General features: G+C 39.3%; 1 protein-coding gene across 3 annotated transcripts in view; it reads right to left on the bottom strand.

The window, feature by feature from the left end:
• Positions 1-23679, bottom strand: part of RASGRF2 (Ras protein specific guanine nucleotide releasing factor 2) — a 123676-nt gene that overhangs the window by 98244 nt on the left and 1753 nt on the right. The window lies entirely within an intron of this gene.

The following is a 23679-nucleotide window of genomic DNA, read 5'->3' as shown; positions in this document are numbered from 1 at the left end:
TTATCTAACTGTGTCATTTGACAGCAGGTACCTCATGTCTTCAGAGATGACATGAACAAAGTTAGTAAATGCAAATCAAAATTACCTTTTGTGTGCTGAATTTCTACCTTGTGCAGAAATAAAAAAGCTTACAGCAAATATTTCAAGAGGAGCTATTTGAACTACTTTTCAATATCCATGTTAGTGATAATACACTTCCATCAACTCTTTTTCACTGGAACTGTGACGTCAAGTAAACAGCTGTGATGCTTTTTTTGTACTGTACCAAAATATAATAAGCAAGGGAAAAGTTGAAGAATCTTTTGTATTCATGCTAGGCACTGCATTTCCTTTTCAGTTGGTGACAGTTTTCTGGCACTGCATTGGATAATACATTTGGAAGCACCTTTCTGAGAGTGGATACGTTTCTTGATGTTCTAGGACTCTAGGCAACTCTAGGACTGCATAAATACTTGTGTTCAACTCATAGATTACATTCTGTTTTGTTACTCAGGACAATGCGCATGCAACATGGCTTTACTTTCTGAACAATGCAGCTCATTAGGGAATTTCACGTCACATATATTTAAATTAGCACCATTTTCTCTTACCAGCTTTGAGAAATACTTTCTGCAAGAAGTTAGCAACTACCACTACGTGCTCTTCACAAAGCTGTTAGGGGCACATGAGAACTCTGTTTCAGGCACACAGGTACTGCTTAGGCTCAGTAACCACAGCCACAACACCTCAATCCAGTTGTTAGGCTGTTCTGCACACGCACTGCATAGCAGCAAATGCTGACTCTGCTGTCCACAGATTTGAAAATACCAAAGCATACAAAGGACTGCTAGCCAAACGTCACTTCCCTGAAGTCAGAGTGTGCTTGTGAGAGTCAAGAGCAATTCTAAGCTGACATCAGTTTGGAGAAGACAGAGTCAAAAGAGTGGTGGAGGGAAAAGAGCAGAAAAGCATGGATATCACTTACCCTGTCCCAGAAAACAACAGTAGGTTGTATGCAAAATCAGGAGGCTTTCTGTTTCAATAGAATATTCTGCATTTTTTGTTTAGCAGGCTCAAATTTTGCAATGTCTATCTGCATCCTCCAGAACACTAGATTTCTCAGGCTCGCCTGAACAGAGCTTGAACTTCTGAGAGAGCTCATCTTCAAACAGAAAAAACCTTCAGGTGATGGCAGCAACGTTGTTATTCCACAAGAAATACTTCATAAGCTTTGGTTTGAAAACTGCAAAACAGCATCCTGGTCTTCCTCTTACAGCAGCTAATGGCTAAACGTTATTGATTCCTTGCCAGCCTGACAAAAAACAGCAGTTCATTAGGTGCTGAACTTGCCATAAAATCAAAGAAACCTTCCTGTTTTCTATTCTTTCCTTCACAACACTTTCAACAATAAAGCTGTAAAGCCTAAAATGGCAAAGAAAGTGATCAGCTAAATCAGCTTCAGCCTGAATACAAATTCAATTATTTAAAAGAATGTTACTGCACTTCAAATGTTGTCAATATCAAGTTTTAGAAGTTATGATGCAACTGTTCTACTGAAGTTTCTCAAAATAATAATGATTCACATTCCTTAATGTAATAATGATGTGTAAATGGTAAGTAAGTATTCACATGACAAATGATGAAATCCAATTTACTTTATGTTTCTTCTTTGCATTTGCACAACAGATGTCCCATTTTCTGAATTAAATTAATTTTCCTCACACACGAAATAGAAATTACCCTTTTGCTTTGTTTAACTTAACCAAAACTGATCCCGTTTTTTAAAAAAAGTACACACAGAAAAGCACCATCACCACATGTTTAGGCAGTTTTCAACAAAAACATATGAGAAGCAGTTAATCATCTAAAGCTGCATCTACGTACATTCTGGTGAGTTTTGTTGCTGTTTGTTTTCAACTCACTGGAATTTACTGTGGGAAGACTATGCCTGAAATTCCATTTCTGTCCTCACAGTTCTCTCATGTATGGAGCTTTCTAGCCCACGTAAACATTATCCTTTTCAAAGCCACAGGAACACAATGGATGGATTGAAAACTATCCAGTTTTTCCACTGACAACAAGAAATTATGTACTATCGAAACTATGAAAGAACAATATTCTGTACCAGCCGGAATGTAAAGCGTAAGTTCAGAATACAGTAGGGATGAACTAACTTTCAGATCTCTTAAAATCCTCACCCACTTTATTACTGAAAACTTAATATTTTTTCTACAGCAATGGACAAAATATTGCTTAAATAATCTTTTCTAAGGGAAAGATATGCATAAGAGGAAAAACATTGCTTGCATCTTCTAGTTTGATTTACACCATCATTGGGCAATGGAGGCAGGGGTGGTACCAAGGCAAAAAATACTTCTCTATCTCACAGAAAATTCCAATGCTTAGCATATCAAGAATTATTTAGAAACATATACTCGCAAGAACAAAAAAATCTTTCAATGCAAATCTTTCTGTGTGCAAATTCTTCTTTGGTCAACGGTGATAGATCAACAGGTTTCAGACCTGTTCCACAGTAACTTACATGTGCTTTCATGTAACTTACATGAAGCACCCCATCCAGCTTATCTGAGTCACTGAAACACTGCAGACCAATCAAGTTCAAAACAGCTCTATGGTCAAAGACAAGCATTTCACAATGTGCAAGTGGAAAACTTGATTTATTTGATTTATCAACTCAAGCCAACTTAAAACTAACTACTGAGTCACACAGGAAAACGTTGCAGTAAATTAAATGGAAGTTCTTCAGGTCTCTTCAAATTACACAGCCATGCAAAATAATTTTCTAATTTTCTAGAAAGCCAAAGGTCAGCATCTGCTGAAACCTTCCCCTCCCCAGATTCCCATCCTACTTGCTTTCATTCTTAAAATTCTATTGCTAACACCTCTGCTCCAATGTTTGTAATGTAAAACATTAAGAACTTCTATTTGTTCTACCAGTTGCATAAAATTGGGATACTATTTCTACTGGAGAAGTTGTAGCAACCATGTTGCTACTGCCTGACAGGATCAGAAAAACAGCCTCACTCAGGTTTCTCTAAAAATAAAAAGCCATCAGCTGCCCGTATCAACTCATTAAAATTACCCTCTCCAAAGATAACACAATCTAAGAGTTGCTTCTGTGCTTCTGGTAAGCAAAACTAGGAGTTCCAAAGTTCACAATTTGAATACCAATTCAAGAACTGGAGAAACATTTGCTTCTTCAGTAACATATAGAGTTTACTGAGCGTTCTTACATGAACTGAACTGTAGTACTGAAAATACTTTATATTATTTTATATTTCCCCATGGAAAAAAAAAACAAAAACAAAAACAAACATGGCTTAAAATCTGTTTGGCTGTTGCAGAGGCATGAATGACATAGCTAGCCGGAGTAAGGGAGGAAGTAAAAAAAAGAGGACTACACCGTTCATCAGCTTTTTATCTTCCATATAAATATGCCCACTTTTATTGTCATACTTGTACAGACTCGATCAAGAACTTTGTGAGGAAGTTCTGCAGGATCCAGCTCAAAGAAAAGGTATGGCTCTGATTCACTAATTATTCTTGGATACTTATTTTGACAGAATGCAATCATTAATAATGTCTTAATTCTTCATTACTTAGATGAAGAGATAACAGTCATATTTACCACAGCACTCAAGCAGAGGACTATTTTAATGTAGAGCTGACAACATGCTGCACTTATAGATGGACAAGTGAATTGCATGGAGAGGTTAAGAGCATGGACTCAGTGATGCAAATCTTGTGTAAGCATTGAAACAAGATGCAAAACCCCGACAGCTCCAGTGTAAACAGTGACATTTGAAATGTTTTTCCAGATCTTCTACCTCAAACCTAGTCAAAACATAACCATTACCTTGACAACCTAATTTGAATTCTCTCAAGAAGGCCCACAGGATCATTCTGCTCCAAGTGCATTTCTATGCAACAAAGAATTGAAGACTGGCTACTACTTTCTCTCAAAATCTGTTGAGCTAAAAACATGGTACAGAACAGTACTATAAAATCATTTATGTATAATCAGAATATAACTCTGCAGGCAAGGCAGATAGCAACACATTCTGCTTATGGATTCTGCCACTTGGCTTAAACAAACCACTTACTTATTATCTTGTCACCACTTCTCAGTTTTTAAATGATTCAGAGGCAGAGGAAGATCAAATTATGGCTAAAAATCAGCCATACACAAATTAGCAAAACACAATTCTTGCTGGCTCTTATTAGGGGCTGCTGTCAGTGGCTATCGTGTGATTGAGATCTATGCTATATTCCTTCTAAAAATTTTAAAGAGCAAGTTCAATTAGAATACACAGCATGTAAATGTTTTACTTGCAGTACCAGCTCTGTAAGTAGACAGTTCTACACTTAAAATGTATGTGCGCATTTTTTCTTGCAGTATAACTGTGTTTACTTTGCAATCATTCAAAAGGCAGTGATTTTCTATTTGAGTTACAACAGTAATTTAGATTGTTGAACAAACCTTAACATTAAAAGTAGCATCATACCTGTTTAAATCTTCAAAGGTTTGCTTTTCAGATAGTTCAAGTTACCCCTGAGACCTACCTCTTGTAAATATTTATACCAGATTATTTTTAAGCTTTCACAGTACAGGTACCAATCTATACAATTTTTTCCAGCTAAATTACTGCTATTTAGACTTGAAACACTGAAGAGCAATTTATTCTTGTTCTACTCAACTGTATCATCATGTCATTAAGCTGAAGTAGTTATAAACAAGTGTTCTGACAAAACAAGCTGAAGAAAAGTTTGCAATATAACAAGGTGACAGATGCGCCAATGTCTAATTTGGGGCTTGTGCATAAGAAAACTTTGCTCCTTGGGGGAAAAGGGTCCAGGAAGCCTGGACGCTCCCCAAGATGGAAATCTTAAAGGCACAAGAACAGGCTGAGCCTGAGTGCCATAAGGCGAGCTGTAGAGGAAGAAGACCAGTGTGGATGAGCTGGGAACTACTGTTGAGACTCTGGAAGAAAAAGAAAGTCTACGTCCTACAGAAGAAGGGACAGGCTACTTGGGGAGATTTCAAGGAAGTTGCTAAGGTATGCAGGGAGGAATTTAGGAGGGCAGAAGCCCAACTTGAACTCAGATTGGCCACTGCAGTAAAAGAGAACAAGAAACCCTTTTATAAATATATCAACAGTAAGAGAAGAACTAGGGAGAATTTCCGTCCTTTACTTGATGCAGTGGGAATGTGACTGCTGAGGATAAGGAGAAGGCTGAGGTCCTCAATGCCTTCTTTACACCTGCCTTTAATAGGCAGATCAGTTATCCTCAGGGCACTTTACGCCCTAATCTGGAAGTCTGGGATGCTACACAGAATACACCCCCGGTGATTTAAGTGGAGACAGTCAGAGAGCTCCTCCTCTATCTAGACTGTCACAAGTCTATGAGACCAGATGGGCTCCATCCTAGGGTGCTGAGGGAGCTGGCGGGGGTGATTGCTGAGGTGCTCTCTGCCATCTACCAGCACTCCTGGTTATCTGGAGAGGTCCCAGAGGATTGGGGGCTTGTTGGTGTGACTCCCATCTACAAGAAGGGCTGTAAGGAGGATCTGGAGAACTATAGGCTGTCAGCCTGACCTCGGTACCAGGGAAAGTTATGGAGCAAATCATCTTGAGTGAAATCACATGGCATGTATGTGGTGTGCAGGGGATCAGGCCCAGCCAGCATGGGTTCATGAAAGGCAGGTCGTGCTCATTTCCTTCTATGACTGGGTGACCAGCCTGGTAGGTGAAGGAAAGGCTGCTGATGTAGCCTACCTAGAGTTCAGCAAAGCTTTTGATACAGTCTCTCACAGTATTCTTCCGGGGAACATTGCTGCTCATGGCCTGGACAGGTATATACTTCTTTGGGTAAGGAACTGGCTCGTGGGCCGTGCCCAACAGGTAGTGGTTAATGGAATTAAGTCCAGCTGGTGACCTGTCATGAGTGGTGTCCCCCAGGGGTTGGTACTGAGGCCTATCTTGTTTATTACCTTTATTGATGACCTAAATGAAGGGATTGAGTGTACCCCCATTATGTTTGCAAATGGCACCAAGCTGGGAGGTGGTGTCGATCTGCCTGAGGGTAGGGAGGTCCTTCAGAGGGATCTGGATAAGCTGGGCTGAGGTGAATGGGATGAGGTTCAACAAGACCATGTTCCGGGTCCTGCACTTTGGCCACAACAACCCCATGCAGTGTTATAGGCTTGGGGATGAGTGGCTAGATGACTGTGAAGAGGAAAGGGACTTGGGGGTTCCCCGTTCCTCCTGGCAACACTGTTTCTGATGCAAGCCAGGATGCCATGGGCCTTCTTGGCCACCTGGGCACACTGCTGGCTTATGTTCAGCCATGCATCAATCAATACCCCCAGGTCCATTTCCTCTACACAGTCTTCCAGCCACTCTGCCCCAAGCCTGTAGCATTGCCTAGGGTTTTTGTGGCCAAAGTACAGTATAATAATACTACAAAACCTTCATAGACACAGATTTGACCCCAAAGATAGTGTGAAAGGAAGCTCTTTTCATGTCAGCATAGCACAAAATTCTTACAGTGGGTAATTTAAAAATCTTGGTCCAAATTTGACGGGTTTCTCACTAGTGTCTTCAAACAAAGATCTTTTCTAGCTGTGTATATATATACACATAATTTATGACCTGAGAGTTTGGATTCGTTTTACTAAAATGATGTCACATCATTCCTACATTAGAAATGTTTATTACTAAGATAGTACTCAAGCTTATGATCCATTTTTAATACAAGATCACCATCAATCACTTCAATATTTGTCTTCATAAATGTTACTTAGAAATATGAAGACACAAAAAAACTCCAGTTAGTTATGTCAATCAGGTATTTTGCATAAAACTGAACTGTCAGTTTCACAGCTCCTTCCCTACACTTTGACTTAAACACAGAAAACTGTTTTATAATGAGAGGCAATCACTTTTAAGATAAATTTTATTTAAATTTAACAATTTAATCTTTCTTTCATTTGGAAGCATGAACTACAAGCTAGTGGCTCCTTCATTCATGAGGTGAGATTTTGTGATTCATGAGATTTTTCGCAGTGGACTTTTGCCAAATATGGTTATCTATTTAAAATGAAAGAAAAAAAAAAAAACAATGAATTTTCAGAGAATGAGCATTTAATATTGAAGTAAGTATACACTGCACTGAATGAATGGCCAGGCAGTTTGCCGCAGAAAATCTGTTACGATTATCATCACTGGATGGCTACTAGAATTACTTAAAGATCAGTTTGGTTTACTAAACAGTCGTAAGTGTGACTGAAATGCAGATGTATCATAAGCTCCCCAAAAAATGGAGGAGGAAAGAAAAAGAGAGAAATTCATTAAGACTACTCAGTAGAAAGGCACTCCTGAAATCTCTTCAAGCTATGTAAGGTAACCATCTATATGAGTGCAACACCTGTGGGATGCAGGAAAGATCATTTTGGGACTATGCAAGTCTCATTAATGGATGATCACAGGGGGAACCAAAGGCAGTACAAGTAAGGCATTAAGGAGCTCGAAGGAGGAAAAATTGTGGAAAAATAGGGAGGAAAGAGAAGAAAGAAAAAAAAAAAAAGAGGGCCAATCTGGTCAGCACATTCATCTGTCCATGTCTTCTGCTCCACTACCACAGTTTTTATTGTATTCCTGTTAAACTCCATTTCTAACAATTTTCCTGGATGAGAGGATTCTATATATTCATCTGTATTCGTCTGGAGCTCTAAGAGTCAAAACAGCGGTCATGTAATTCAATAAGAAGTTCAAAGTCCTGTCCCTAGGGAAGAACAAGCCTAAGCAGGCAGACTCTACCCATCAGGAAAGCTGATTGTTAGAAAAGGTCCTGGGAGTCCTTGTGGAAATCAAGTTGATCATGGGCCAGCAATGTGCTCACCCCAAAAAGCTAACGGCATCCTGGGCTACACTAAGAAAAGCACTGCCAGTTGGATAAGGAGGGTGACCTTCTCATCTACTCAACACTGCTGGGGCCGCACCTGAAATGCTGTGTCCAGCTTTAGGAACCCCAATACAAGAGCAATATGGACATACTGGAGAGAGTACAGCACAGGACCATGAATACAACGAAGGGTGTAGAGCACCTCTTCAGGGAGGAAAGCCTAAGGGAGCCTGCGGCTGCTCAGCCTGGAGGCGGCTTGGATGACCTCACCAATATCTTACAAATGCCATGAGAGTGCCGTGAAGACAAAGCCAGAATCTAAGTAGTGCCCAATATGAGGACAAGGGGCAACGAAGACAAAGTGAAACAAAGAAGGTTCCAGGAAACACTTCTGTGCTGTGTGGGTGATGAAGCGCTAGCACAGGCTGCCCAGAGAGGTTGATTTCTGTGTAATTATCTTATGGGCCCAGATAACAACACACTCTCAGGAAAATTGCGAGGGTTCACAATGAACTAATTGAAGGTAGTAGGATTTCTCCCAATCAGAACAAAGATATTGGCTAGAATACAGAAAACCAGGAGAACAAGAAAGATTTATTCTGTATTGTGAAATATTTATCTAGATAGAAGTATCATAATTATTAGTTAACTGATGTTCTGCAGCCATTCGAACATCTCAGGCAAGGCACTAGACATTTTCAGATCTGGGTGTGGGTGTGTGACTAGGAAACCAATTTTAATGCAAGTTATCAAGACTTTTTTTTTAAAAAAAAAATACATTAGATAGTATGCACTTAAGAGTAATTACATCTTACTTGCTGACTGCCATCTGATTCTGGAAAACCTAGCTGACTTGCCAATAATGTAGCTAACCATGAGGAGATGTGCAAGAGTTAGATTTCACAGAATCACAGAATCAGAGAATTGTAGGGGTTGGAAGGAACCTCCAGAGATCATCGAGACCAACCCCCCTGCCAAAGCAGGCTCCCTACACCAGGTCACACAGGTAGGCGTCCAGGAGAGATTTGAATATCTCCAGAGAAGGAGACTCCACAACCTCCTTGGGCAGCCTGTTCCAGTGCTCCGTCACCCTCACCGTGAAGAAGTTCTTACGCACATTCGTGCGAAATGGCTCCAGTTTCTGGCCGTTTCCCCTTGTCTTGTCTCCACGTACCACTGAAAAGAGACTGGTCTCACCACTATGGCCGCCACACCTCAGATATTTATAAACCTGGATCAGGTCCCCTCTCAGGTCTTTTCTCAAGGCTAAACAGACCCAGTTCACTTAGCCTTTCTTCATAGGGGAGATGCTCCAGGCCCTTCACCATCTTTGTGGCCCTCCGCTGGACTCTTTCCAAGAGATCCCTGTCTTTTTTGTACTGGGGAGCCCAGAACTGGACACAGTACTCCAGATGAGGCCTTACCAGGGCAGAGTAGAGGGGGAGGATCACCTCCCTCGACCTGCTGGACACGCTCTTCTTAATGCACCCCAGAATGCCATTGGCCTTTTTGGCCACGAGGGCACATTGCTGGCTCACAGCCAACCTGTCGTCCACCAGGACGCCCAGGTCCCTCTCTGCAGAGCTCCTCTCCAGCAGCTCATCCCCCAGCCTGTATTGGTGCATGCAATTATTCCTCCCTAGGTGTAAGACCCTACACTTGCTTTTGTTGAACCTCATCCGGTTTCTTACTGCCCAGCTCTCCAGCCTGTCCAGGTCTCGCTGAATGGCAGCACAGCCTTCAGGCGTGTCAGCCAATCCTCCCAACTTCGTATCATCAGCAGACTTGCTGAGGGTGGCCACTATCCCCTCATCAAGGTCATTGATGAAGATGTTGAACAAGACCGGGCCCAGCACAGACCCCTGGGGGACACCACTTGTTACAGGTCTCCAGCCAGACTCTGCACCACCAACGACGACCCTCTGCGCTCTGCCAGTCAGCCAGTTCTCAACCCACCTCACTGTCCACTCGTCAATCCCACACTTCCTCAGCTTTGTTATAAGGATGTCGTGGGAGACAGTATCAAATGCCTTTAAAACATGACCTCTGTTAGCGATTGAAAAATTACATATTATTTAAGAAGTCACTCATCACACATTTAAAGCACAATACACAGGAATCATTATGAACACATCTCAAACTCTCTGGCAGTAGCAGCCATGAAGTATACATCTTATATAGCAATTTTCACAAAGTACTTCTTAGGATTGCAAAAATAAGCTATTTTAAGTGATAAGAAAAGTTTCAGAAATCTTATATACTGGAAACCTAAATTAGGAAATTTCTAAACTTTTAGAAGGTACTTCAGTGCTCTCACTATAAGAATATTCAATATTCAACAATACAAAGTGTATTAAATTCAATTTAATAACATACAGAGTAAGATTTTTAAAACACTTGAATTCACCTTTGTATGCTCCTGCTGCATAAATAACTTAAAATGAATACTGGCAAATGTTTCCAAAAATGAAGCTGATGTTGTTTACGTGGTACATCAGAACAATTAGTTCAGCTTAAGTTTTGTAAGTACCTTGAATGGTATGTTTAAGGATGTTCTCAGAGCAATTTCTGTAACATTAAAAAAAAAAAAAGCATCTATGCATACTTCTACATCTGTGTTGTGTATTTTGTTTCAGTGATCACAAGGACTTTTGCCATCTACTCTGTGTTTATTATGCTAACAGATACCTGGATAAAATGGAAGTACTACCTGGAATGTCTGCTGTATCTCACCGTGTTTTCCTGTGTCTATGTATGGTAAACTAAGCAACAAGCTCAGAGACGCCTACAACACTGGCTTCCACACACACAAGCAGCTTCTAATTTAGCTTTTCTGTATACCCAAACGGCTGTTACAGGTTTAAATGCATCAAGCCCACTAAATCATCACTTAAAACGAAGGGTATTCGGGTATTTTTGATGATACACAAGTTCTTCCTGCCCAGGAACAGGGATGAGCTCACGTTATCCATCACAATTCTGACCAGAGCAAAATTTGGTTAGTCAGGCTTTCACCGACACATGAATTTATTTATCTCAGAAGAGTTTACAATACTGTGTATTTTCTCAAATACTAGAGGAGACAGCTTAAGTAACAGATAACACCTACGTAATAGAATTCTGCAGTTCCTGTCAAATAGCACTTCAAGCCAATGACAGATCCAAGATGCCTAATGCAGTTAACTGATAATGGAGAAGGGACAGGTCAGGAGATAGAAGAATTAGTGACAGTTTATTTGCTGGGAGAAAGGCAAATAAAATTTTTGTTTGACTGTTTTTATTCACAGCTATAAGCATAAAAATTGGTGCTATGAAACAGTTTTTTATTCAACATAAACACTGTAATCATGTATGCCTACCCTTAGTGACAGGATGTGTTTTCAACTACTCACTTTTAATTCCTTACTTTGAAAAAGAGAAAAATACTCATGAAATTATGATGTTTTATAGTCTGAATTGCTACATTCTAACCTCAAAAATAAGAGGGAATGCCAGCAACTCTAGATTGATATTTTCCATATTAATGCCTTAGCAGCTTTGTATTATTCTCAGGCATATTATTCTCAGTTCACAAAAACCCAAAGGTGTTTGAAGCAGATATGACATACTCCAGCATCCCAAATAGTAACTAAAAATTCACTTAAGCTGACATTCTCGAGACATGAATAACTTGTATTAAAAGGCGCAGGTTTAATACGTACAACAAATGCAAAATTGGATATTATTAGTGATAAAAATAAATAATCTGCCGTAGCTACATTAGTGCTTTGTTTTTTCGTTTGTTTTGTTTTGTTTTTTGGTTTTTTTTTTGTTTTTTTTTTTCCAAGAGGGTAAGAGGGCAACCTGATTCTGATAAGTATCTGCAAACAAATGAGTCAATTGCATTTGATTTTCTTATTTGGAAGGTCCCCAGACTCTTTCCCAAATGCTTTCCATTAATTGTCCATATTTCCCATTGCACTCCACCCCAATCATATCCTTCCTGACTGGGGTTACTTAAAAATAAGTTCAAATCAAGAAAGATCATCGGAGGGAAAAAAAAAAAAAGGAAATGGCAGCTGATCAAGCCTTAATAAAAGATGTGTTGTTATTAGAGCAGATGAGTACCTAGTCCCACTTGAAATATTTAGAGAATTCACTTAGTTTAAATAATCCACTCCAGTGAAATTACTGCAGATGTACACAATGTAAAGGAGAAACACTTGATTCTTTGCTTTTGATGAAAGAATTATCACTCATTCATTCATTTTTACAAAAGTAAGAATAAACCATCACAATGTTTAACTGCCTGGGGATGTTCTAGTTTTATCTATGGTGCAGTCGGTATTCCCCTATTTTACATTAAAAAAAAAGATCAAACAAGAAAGCCACCGTAACAAACAGTACAGGTAAGTAAAGGACAAAGGGAAATTCAGGAAGAAAAAGGGCAGTAATGGAGAGTAACACAGTGACACAGACTAGGGTTGCTCTGAATGTAGTGCCTCCTATTTTATGATGTTGGCTCACAGTGTCTGCGGCAGATGCTGGTGGTATGCAAGTAGAGGTGAACCTTCCCACCAGTCTTCTGTTACATGCTGCTGCTGTGTGACAGATGGCAGAAGAGGGGCATCTTGACAGAATGGTATCTGGCATAGAAGTACATGTTGAGCAAAGGTTTACCACCAAATTCCTCCATGCAGAAAAAATGGCACTCACTGACATTCACTGACCCATTTACAGTTACATTCATTGCTGAACATTTACAGAGACCAAACAGTGGCTGTGAGCACAGTGAGCAGTGGGTGGTGCATTTCAGTAGTAGCAACAGGTCACTTGCACAGGTGCAGACTGTCACAAGAGAAGCATGCAGGTTCTTCATCATTGGTGAAACATTGCTAATGTGGTGACTGCGCTGAAAAATAGCATTTTGTAGCTGAGAACTTGCTCTATCAAATGGTGTCATTGAGTTCTTTGTATTGGTTGTAGATTCCATGGAATTAAATAGGAGGCATTACTTTCAGAGAGATTTACATAGTACCTGACCCAGAAAATTAAAAGTAAGGAAATGTGATAATAGCATGACCAAGTAGCCAAGACATGAAATAAGAAAATAAGGGGCCGAATCATAAAGCAGACTGTGGTCACCAAGGAGTCCAATCACAAGGAAACATCCCACAGGCACGAGATAAGAGCAATCAGCAGCCCTGCCCATGGCCAGGCGTTGGAACTGGATGATCTTTGAGGTCCCATCCAAACAAAGCCATTCTATGATTATATGAAAATAAACTCCCAGACAGACTACGAATACTACAGCCGTACTCTGTGAGGCAGTCTACACCTTCCAATGTACTCTCACCGACGGTTATGCAGGTCTTGCACTACAGTATTTTCTTCCAAGCTTGTTTCACGCAAGATGAGTAAATCAAATGAAATCCTTTGTTTTATTTCAGTAACGTAAAGCACACCGCTGTCAGAACAAAAGGATTTCATTGTTTACACTTCCCCGCTGCCCCTGGAAACAACAGTAGAAAGTCAGAATTACTCAGCAAACTGAGTAATAAAATGTTCTTGCCCTGGAAGCTAGTGGAACAGGCGGGCAAAAAAGACATGATGCATTTGGAAAGCCATGAGTAACAAAACGCACAGTATCTTGGTTTTGTTCACGCGTTCCCTCCTGGTAGCACGCTGAAGCATTTTCACATACAATGTGAGTGAGTGAAATATAGACTATACAAATTCACAGCACTACTCAGTGCTGCACCCACAAAGCAACTCAGAGGCACTGCCTTAGTATTCACGGGGCAGAAATCTGACAAAACAAGCAGCCTGAAATTTAAACAAGGCAACGTGTCTGCCAAAGGGAAAGACAAAAACAAAGGCATTAGAAAGATGTGTGTACAATATATTATGAACCTAGTAAGGAGTTTCAGTCATTACAAAAATCGTACTTTCAGCAGAGAAGAAACATTCTGTTAGTATAAGTACCATTAGCAGATATTATGCTATAATTACATATAACTGATGTCCTCAATCATTAGTTATTACAGTTCCAGAAAAAAAAAAGAGAAACTCTCCAATTTCAGTTAAGTGCATCAACAAGAGGTGGTGCAATTCAGATTAATAAGATCAATGAGAGAATGAGAGCATTCCACCTGCAGTATAAATTGCTAAGGTGTACCCAGCAGAGGGAACTAAAGTCATTAATTACAATTAGAGTACAGCTGTATGTTATGCAACTAGGTACTTCAAACACAAACACACACACACACACACACACACACACACACCCCCACAACTAACTTTTGTGTTCTCCCACTAAACCACAAATGAATACCCTAAAATACTGCAAGGATAAACAAATATCCCCATGCAGATGGTGTTACCCATATGCTAACATATGGGAAGCACTATTAGGCCTGTTGTACTACAGAGGAAGTAGGGCAGTCAAGGAGCTGATTTAGCAGGAGGCCATGGGCAGCAAGGGGCTCAGGATGCAAATGTATACAGAACAAACTGACTCCAAAGAAATCCTTACCACCCAGCACACATACAACATGCATGCATTTAGATGTCATCAAAAAAATAAAAATAAACTTAAATAAAAAAAAATTGAAGCAGTATTTGCAGAAAGTCAATGAGCTTTAAAAAAACCTATTTAAAACCAGAGCAGGAAACATACTTGCATTTTCTGCCCTTCTGTGGAAGGTAAATCCATTTATTTATTTCACATGGAACCACTCAGAATTACTTAAAATTGTCAGAGTGGTTGCCTTTACTTGGCTGGATGGTATGCAGCCAACATATTGCTGCTAAGCTGCAAGAATGCAGTACAGCATTAAGGGAGAATCGTTCTCTTTAAGGCATTTTAATATTAGTATAGGTTGTGCAGAATTTACTTTCCTGTAGGTCTGCAGCAATTTTCATACTGCTGATGACAGCACTCTCTCAGGTCGCTGAACATTTTGGACTGTACAATACTGGACACGAGCTAAGTCGGCTTTCCCTCAGGCCACCAAGTAATGCACTTATGAAACTTACATCTGCAGCAGGCAACACAAATCTGAATAGAATTAGCCTACGACCTGCAAGCTCACACCCATCACAGTAACAAATCTGCAGCAAAACGAATTGTCTCCATCTACCCAATCAAAACACTTCATCTTTTACATCCATTTATACATGTCTTTCATGCTTTAGATTTGTTTCTTGGGGAAGATGGTACTGAGGCACATTAGTCTTTGGCATTAGATGACAAAGTCAAGTAAACAGAGGTTAGGAGAACTGCAACATTTGAAGCAGATTTGTGCATTATTACTTTAGTACCAGATCTGCAAGGATATTGTTTATAATCTTTTACTACACGATTTCATACTTTGCTTTCTCTTAATTCTTGAATGTATGTCTTCCATACTTTATTGTAGACGATGTAGAAACAGTTCAGCAACTATTTACCTGCTATCCTATGACCTTCCTCATTACATCATTCAGATGCTTCCTTAAAATAAGCACATTTATTTTCACAACAGCCTGTGAGGTAAGAAGGCAGCAGTGCAAAAATGGTCAATACAAGAATCAGGTATTTCAGAAACAGCGACTCAAGTTTGATGCAGATCTGAGAAATGATCAGCCTTTTCCACTTAGAAGGCACTTCTATTAATTTTAATTATAAATTTCACAGAGTTCAGTTCTACCCTTGACTGCCAAGCTCCTGTATGACACAGGTAACCAAAATGAGGAATGATTAATAACTCCTTGTAAAATCATATACCTGAGGCATTTTAACAAGATTTCACAGGGATTCCAGGCAAAAGATCCAGTTCCCACTAGGGTTTTTACCATCTTTCTCTTCATTACGAGGTCAGGCTCTTCTCCGTAGCACACAGTGATAGGACAAGAAGCAGTGGCCTAAAACTTGAACATAGAAAGTTCCATACAAATTTGTGGAAGAACTTTATGGTGAAGGTGACAGAGCACTGGAACAGGTTGTCCAAAGAGGTTGTGGAGTCTCTTTCTACAGAGACATCCAAGACCCCTCTGGGCATCTACCTGTTGACCTATTGCAGGGTACTCGCTTTAGGACAAGGTTTGGACTTGATGACCTCTTGAGGTCCCTTCCCCCTGCAATTCTGTGATTCTGTTATACAGTCTCACATCTCACATACTACTGCTCTTCAGAGAAGGAGGGGAAAAAACAGGAAAGCCTGACAGAAAATTACCTTCTCTGGGACCCAATCCCAATTTTTATCTTAATGAGAAAGGAGTCCAAGGAAAGAAACATAACTCTTGGAACAGATCACATCATTACAGAGAAGAAAGGGTGAGTACTAGGCTGCCCAAGGAGCATCAGCTCCATTCCCTTTGGAATACTGGGTACCTGATCTTGCATCTCTAATGCCTGTTGATACGCTATGAGAATATAACCCTTAAGGCTTCACAGAAAAGCAAAAGACACAGAAAAGGACAACACTTCACCTAAACATACACTAACAAAAAACAGCTACAGGATCAGAGAGTTGAACTGGGCTGACAATGTGACAGCAGTAACTGACAACTATCCCAATCTGGGATAATCACTAGAAGGAGACAAGGCACACACCTCCTCTCAAGTAGGTTTTATTCTTGTCTTGATATTCTTGGATTCTAGTGGCAGTTTGGAAGGCGATACAGTTTAGTGCTTACAGTCTCTTCTAGTCCAGCCTGTTTAGCCAGGCATTTTTGTCAAGTATTTGCAGCTCCTGCTGTTCTGAATTTTAGGTGCAGTGTGAAATTGATCAACCAAAAAAAAAAAAAAAGAAAAAGAGAGAGAGAGAGATCCGTTAACAAACTATGGCCCTGTTTGCACTTGAAACACAGATTCCATTGCCCACTTGTTACTGTAAGCATGCCGTGCTGGCATGTAGCTTGGAGAAAAGAAAAAGAAGAGGAAAGCCTGGAATGACAAATTCATCTGTATCTTCTATTCCATTTCCTTTTCACTATTCCCAAGCTCAGCTTGTATTGCCTTTAAACATCATGTACTTCTTGTGTCAAGGAAGCTACAACCGAAAGTCACAAAATTCCTGACAAATACCCCTGACAAATCACACAGATGAGACAGAGAACCAACCCAGGAATATTATTCAACAGCTCTTATTTGCCTGATGTTCCTGGTCAAACCCTAGAAATAGGCATGAACATTTATGCATCAAATGCAGTAGGAGTGTTATCATCTCAAATACTGACTTTCCCTTTATCTGTACACACAAACACCTTTGAGGCTAGCGACAGTATTATACTGCAGTCAGTGATGGATTCCTCCTCTTTTCTGTCAGTCTTTCTTTCTCTTGAGAGTTTTGCAGATGGTCCACAACTTTGAACTTCCCCACTAAGAATTTATCAGGAAGAAGTATTTTTAAGAAGCATTTTTAATATTTCTCTAAAATTGCTCTTTGTGCCAAATGGAAGAGGATTCAGTTAGCATAAAAAAACATGGCAATTTTCTAGTCATACTTGAATATCCATGAATGCATGAAGTTAAAAATGAATTCCCAAATTCTAGAGGACACCACAGAGATTCTGTCAAAATCACTAAACATGATTTCCACAATTCCAGAGAAGTATATAGAAGCTCTAGCATGCGCTGAAACAGGAGAAACAGTCTGTACAGAGGAGCGAAAGAAAAGCAGAAGGAAAAATACTGTCCTACTCAATCCTTCTGAACTTTCAACACGTGAGAATCCAGAACACAATAAAAATATTGGCCCAAAAAGCAGCAGCATTGTTGTATGTCTTAGCACCCAACATTGAAGATTTCAGAACTTTGTCTACACCCACAAGCACTAAAATCTCACGGTTGGCTAGGGCAAAGAAAAAAAACAAAAAGCTTGTTCTCCATGCCAGCAGCAGAACACATCATCATGTAACATGCCTGGAATACAGGCGTCTACATGCCAGGCAACTAAGCTGCAACTCAGACAGTGTCAGTGCAGTCCATTCAGTTTAACCAATGCCGATGTCTCTTTTATCCTGGAGTGAATCATTCTCTAGTCCTCCCCCTATCAGCTCACATGAGGTGCCTAAAAACTACACGAGCAGCATCCTACTCCATGCCGATTTAAATATATGGACATTTGCAGTGTTTATAATTTCTTTAAAGAATGCTAAATAAATGCAGAGTATTTAACAATAATGATCTAGCAGACTTCAAGAGTTTGCAGAGGATGCAGCTGTGCAATGGAAATCTTGCAGTGATTTAGGAACTTCAACCACACTGTCACACCACAGAATGATTAAAAGGCAGATAATTTCCACTAATCAGCCATCACAGTGCAGCCAAAAATTCAACAGGCAAAGAATATACAAAAGTTACTGTCCTGCAGTGTCGTGAGAAGGGAGAACCACTAGAGAGAAACAGAAATTAATTCCAACTTTTTTCAATAAATAAGGCATTGAAATTGAAGACACAATGCATATTTACAAAAGAAGTAGTGGAACTGAATAAAGTTGTCTGCACTACAGAACAGTGGAAGTAAAATCACTTACAATGATACAGCTGCATTCAGTCAGTAGTTTATAATCACTTCCTAATAAAACGCTCAGTTCTGAACTTGTGGAGAAGATAATGAAGACACCGAAATGGCTAGATGGAGTTGGGGAAGCCTCTGCTTTTACATATACTGATTTTGTACCTCAAACAGAAATCCTTATGGGATTGGCAAGTCAAAAAGCGTTTGGAAGCTAGATTGTAAGCATATGTTCCTAGGCACCTAGTGCAGAGGCAGTGTGCTAAATAAAATCCCATCCTTCAATCAGCATCGGTAATGGCTGCCAGACAGAAAAGCTGAAAAGAGGTACTATGTGGAATCTCATTTTCTTTTAACTTTATGAACAGAGCAATGACACTGTCTTCCTAAATCGTTATCACAAACAAAAAGAAAGCAACAAGTAATGGTGTTGTATTCAGTTCAAACAAAATCTAACCCTACAGCACTCCATCACATCTATCAAACAGTACCTAAATTTGAACATCACACCACCTCGTAAGCACAAAATGAGAAAGCTTAGAACATTCACACTGAAAAACAGGTTAGCATTGGAGCCACAGCATCAAATTTGCTTCAAAGTAATGGATTTAAGAAGTACACCACAGCTAGCAGCAAAATCTGTTGCTAAGAGCAGCCAAAACTTGTGGATGGATATTTTCAGACCTCATTATCTTTACCAGCCACATTAGGTCTACATTAACGATTTACTAGTGTACCACAGCAGTTCTTTTTGATGCAAATCTGCTTCATGTTTATATATTGAGTTGTGGAGAATACTGCACCAGCTCTGCACAGACACCCAGAGCAGCCATCCTCCAAGTGAAGCCAAGATAAGGTGAAAAAGTGGGACACAATCCAAAGTGCCACTTTTAATGAGGGCAGAAGGTGCTGCAGCAATCAGCTCTCCATACAGATAGTATGCACTACCAGCTGAGTAGGACATCACTGCTAGTAGGGAAGCACTGTGGGAACACGTGCCAGGAATCACGAAGTGATGCACTAGAACAAGACCTGTCCCTTTCCTCTCTGTACAAACTAGTTGGTAATGCAGACATATTGCAAGTGACAAAAACAAGACTGGTGATTGTAATACATGTGGCCAAAGTGAGAAACTCCAGCAGATTTTATTATACACACATTCTTAGAATGGAAAATCCTCAGCAAGGTGATCAAAAAACCTCTGCTAATGATGACACTGCTATACATAATACATGAAAATACTGTAATAATGTTGTCTGATTACCACAGAAATAAGCGAAGATCTGCCTTGACCTCTTTTCAAGTAAGCAGTTAGAAACTAGTATGGCCAGCATGTGGCTGGGAGACAAGCTACAATCTTACAGATGTGTATGGATGGTGATGAAAGAGAAAAAACAATATATACTTTAAAAGTTAAATGAAGTCAAATGAACATGGATGGAGCATAATTATCCAGCAGATTAGGGACAGACTTGCTATTTTTACACTCAATTTTTTGTTTGTTTCCCACACATTCCTAAAAATTCTTGAGGAATCGAATCAAGTGAAATGTGTACAATTCTATTAACAGAAACACAGAGATAAAATAAGGGGGGGAAAAAGTATCAACATGCACCATCAAGAAGAATGAAATTCATGTTAAATTGATATGAAACTATTCACATTTTAAGAGTAAGTTGTGCTGCTGTACCTGCATTAGCTTCAGCCTTTGTGTGATGCTGAAGCCTGCAAGGGTAGAACGAATTCTGGCACTTTAAGCAGCCACACAACATTTTATGGTCATGATGATCTGGAATGAAGTTCTAATTTTACGTGCTTCCAGTGTTTCACTTGTTGATATCTCACCTGTTGGCTACAGGGAGTTCCCAGCTTTCCCCTTAATAAGACTCTGCCAAATGATGTTTTCCATTTGGGATCATACTTTTGCCAATATTTCAACTAAGGAGCATGCTTTTCCATTATAACATCAGAATATTACAGTACCTCACAGAGAGTCATTAAGGATGTCATGCTGCGATTCCTCTTCAATACTACTTTGAACCCACTGATTTTGGTATTTCTGCCACACTCCCAATGTTCTTAACGCTGTCTTTCTGCTCTGAGTGTGACCAACGTTCATAGACAGAAAACAGATAATTGTCACCTTCTGGACCAAAGTCACCCAACATTGATTAAGGAAGCCAAAAGTTAATATTAAACTGCTGAAGGACATCTGTATTCTACAAGTTACATCTGTGTGGATCTAGCTAACTTTTAAAGAGGAAGGCATCTCAAAAACAACTTCATCATACCTCATTAACTTATAACTCATTTCTCAGAGATATTCCCCACATAGGGACATTCCCCATATTTGCACGGTTATAAGCTGCCTTTTTAAAAAAACAAACAAACAAAAAAAACACTGTATCAGAAACATATCATTCCAAAGGTTAGAATTAAAAGCTTAAAAATGCCTATACTTTGGTGTAAGTGCCATGGCACTTATTTTCTGCTCTTTTTATTCTCACTACCAAGTTAGCAAAAATCCTAAACATGCATCAGGTTGCGAAGTTCAATCAATTTAGAGATCAGAACTAAACTGTTCTGTTTATTTTCTGTCTGTTGCCCTAGGCCAAAAAGTATGCTGTGAATCGAATTATTAACTCTCCATGAAGAACCAGAGGTAACCACTCCAACGCAGGAGGCCATGTCAGCACTCATTTCTTGGTTACTGTTTAACTGTATCTGAAAGTGATTTTCACACTTACGTCCACAAAACCATACTGTCTTACGATGGTCCAGAAATGACAAGGAAAGGAATAGAGTTTATCTGGAAAAGTAATTAAGAGCTAGTTAGATCCAAACTGTCTTCATGCAAGAGCCATTCACAGAATCTTTTATGAGAAAGTCTTATTAACTCTATCGGGATTAGCGTTTCCACATCTAAAATCTTTCCCACTGGCCACTTGTTTGAAGGTAGTCCACCAAAACAAAACAAAAAATAATAATAAAAACAAAAAAAAAAACAACCACCCACAGCCAACCCAAAAGAAAACGAAACAAAAAAAAAAAAACACCCTTTACAATGCAAGAATGTTTTTATTCAAAGCAACACCTCTGTTAATACTGTGTGTTATCTATTACAGAACCACTTCCACCTGAACCACCAAGACACTGAGAAAACAAATTCATCTATTCTCTTTGAAATTCTGCAAGAAATGTCTAAAACTTGGGCATCTATGCTGGACCTGCCCACTGGAAGTTATGTGCCCTCACACCAGCAGTACGATTTATGGACAGTACTACATCTGAACCTGGTAACCTGTCTTGTCAAAAAGATAAGACCTTACACATGCCTGAGGAGTAATGTAACAGACACAGGACACTAAGTGATGGAGGGGTTTTCCTGGCCTATTAAAGGTTAAGAGATAAACCTTTAAGTTATTGTATCTTCAGATAAAATGACCTTTAAGCATTGTTGCCAGATTTTATGTATGGTGAATTAGCAGAGAGGTGCAGCAAAAGCTGCTAATGGCACATGCCTTTATTAATTCAAGGAACATATAGAAAATAGTGAGGTTTCAAACACTGAAAAAAAATCACAATGTCCTTTATAAAATAAATACGCAGCTACAACAAGCAGCAAAAATTCAAATAATTGGATTCTGTTAATCTGTGGGAACATGGACTTAATGCTGCATTTAATTTTGCTAAGTGGGAGGAAGATTAGGCAAGATACAAACAATAGTCTCTGCTCAAATCATAGAAATTTACAAACTTAAGCACAATAGGATAGTTATTAATTACTAGATCAGAATATTTTGATGTATTCAGACTAGAGCTACAAAACAAACTAAAAAACAGTTACTCTCTTAGTGAAGACAAAAATATTTATATTCCATACACACATTTCCAACAGTCTTTAAAAAAAAAAGTGAACTTGCTAGAAAACAAGCATTGTCCTAAGAAATACTGGAAAAAGCTTACTTTAAGGATTTTATTTAACTTTTGAAAGCAGCAAGCCACTCACTGATACAAAACCAATCTCTATCCAGAATCTCTGACAGAAAAGCTGAAACTCATTCTCATCATCTCCGTCACTATCACAGTGGAGCAGCTGTTGGGACCTGCACTTGTTTGCACTCTGTGGTTCCTGCAGAGAAAAGCATTTTAACTAACATCAGAATTTAAGCTTTTCAAATGTAGTATTTCTGTGTCATAATTCGCGGTTTTGAAACAATGCTCCTTCCACACTGCTCTCTCAGTTTCAATGCGTTCTTTCCTGAAATAATTTTGAAGAAAAATCAGAGTGGATAGCAACAACTGCTTAGCATTTGCAAATTTGCTCCTAAAATTTGAGGGAGATCAAAACACTATTTTTAAATCAAAGCTTTCCCTGAAAATCACGAGTATCTACAGCACACTTGGTTCAGTGCCATACTCACAGCATATCAACCGTTTCATGCAGTGTGCAACTTTCTAATATTGAGAAATGTACTGTACTTTCAAAACAAGCACCCTGAAGGACTCTGAAGCAAAAAGTATACTCATATATTTAAGCAAAAGAGAAAAAAAGCTCATAGTCTTCAAAATTTTTAAAGCTCTGATTATTTTCAGTTACCTAAAAAAATCTTACTAGCATCTTTTGCAAAATAGCATGACTGTTCCTTAATACTTTATGTTCCCTCATGATGGACAGTTGGGAGAACTAACAGCACCAGCATGGCTCAATGTGAAATAATTAAGCTGCTGGGAGCCAGATATCCAAGCCTAAATGCATCTGCTGCCTAAAATACAGGCTCCTGGATACCAAAGCACAGTGCCAGCACTCTCCCCACTCAACTCCAAACACCCCTCAGCAGTTTTGATCTGATACATGAATTGCCAAATGATATTAAAGACTAAAGCATGTCAAACTAAAAATAATGGAAAAACTAAGGAAAATATATCTTTCTGCATGCATTTTCCAATCTTTGGCTACATAACTTAAAGAAAATGCATTGTAGCTCCAAATGTTAATTCAAAGGATGTTGATGAAACTCTTGTGTAATTAACTGTTCTTACTCTGTGTAATTCCTCTGCACAAATCACTCTGGTGTCTAAACTATCCCAGCAACAAAAACTCCGAGGGCTTTTTTTCTTTTGTCCCTTAGCAAAAATTGATCTGATTTGTGAAAAGATGAGGTCCAACTTTGGGGTTTTTTGTTTTTTTTTTTTCCATTATTACATTTGTGAGGTTAAATAAAAACAAAATTAAGTTGAGGCAGTATTCTTACACTGCCAGCAGTTAAAATGTGTAACACAGAGTTTTCAT

Source organism: Meleagris gallopavo, chromosome Z (assembly GCF_905368555.1).
Source record: "Meleagris gallopavo chromosome Z, MGAL_WU_HG_1.1, whole genome shotgun sequence".
NCBI lineage: Eukaryota > Metazoa > Chordata > Aves > Galliformes > Phasianidae > Meleagris > Meleagris gallopavo.
The sequence above is the reverse complement of the archived record's forward strand: the minus strand, read 5'-3'. Positions and strand labels throughout refer to the sequence as shown.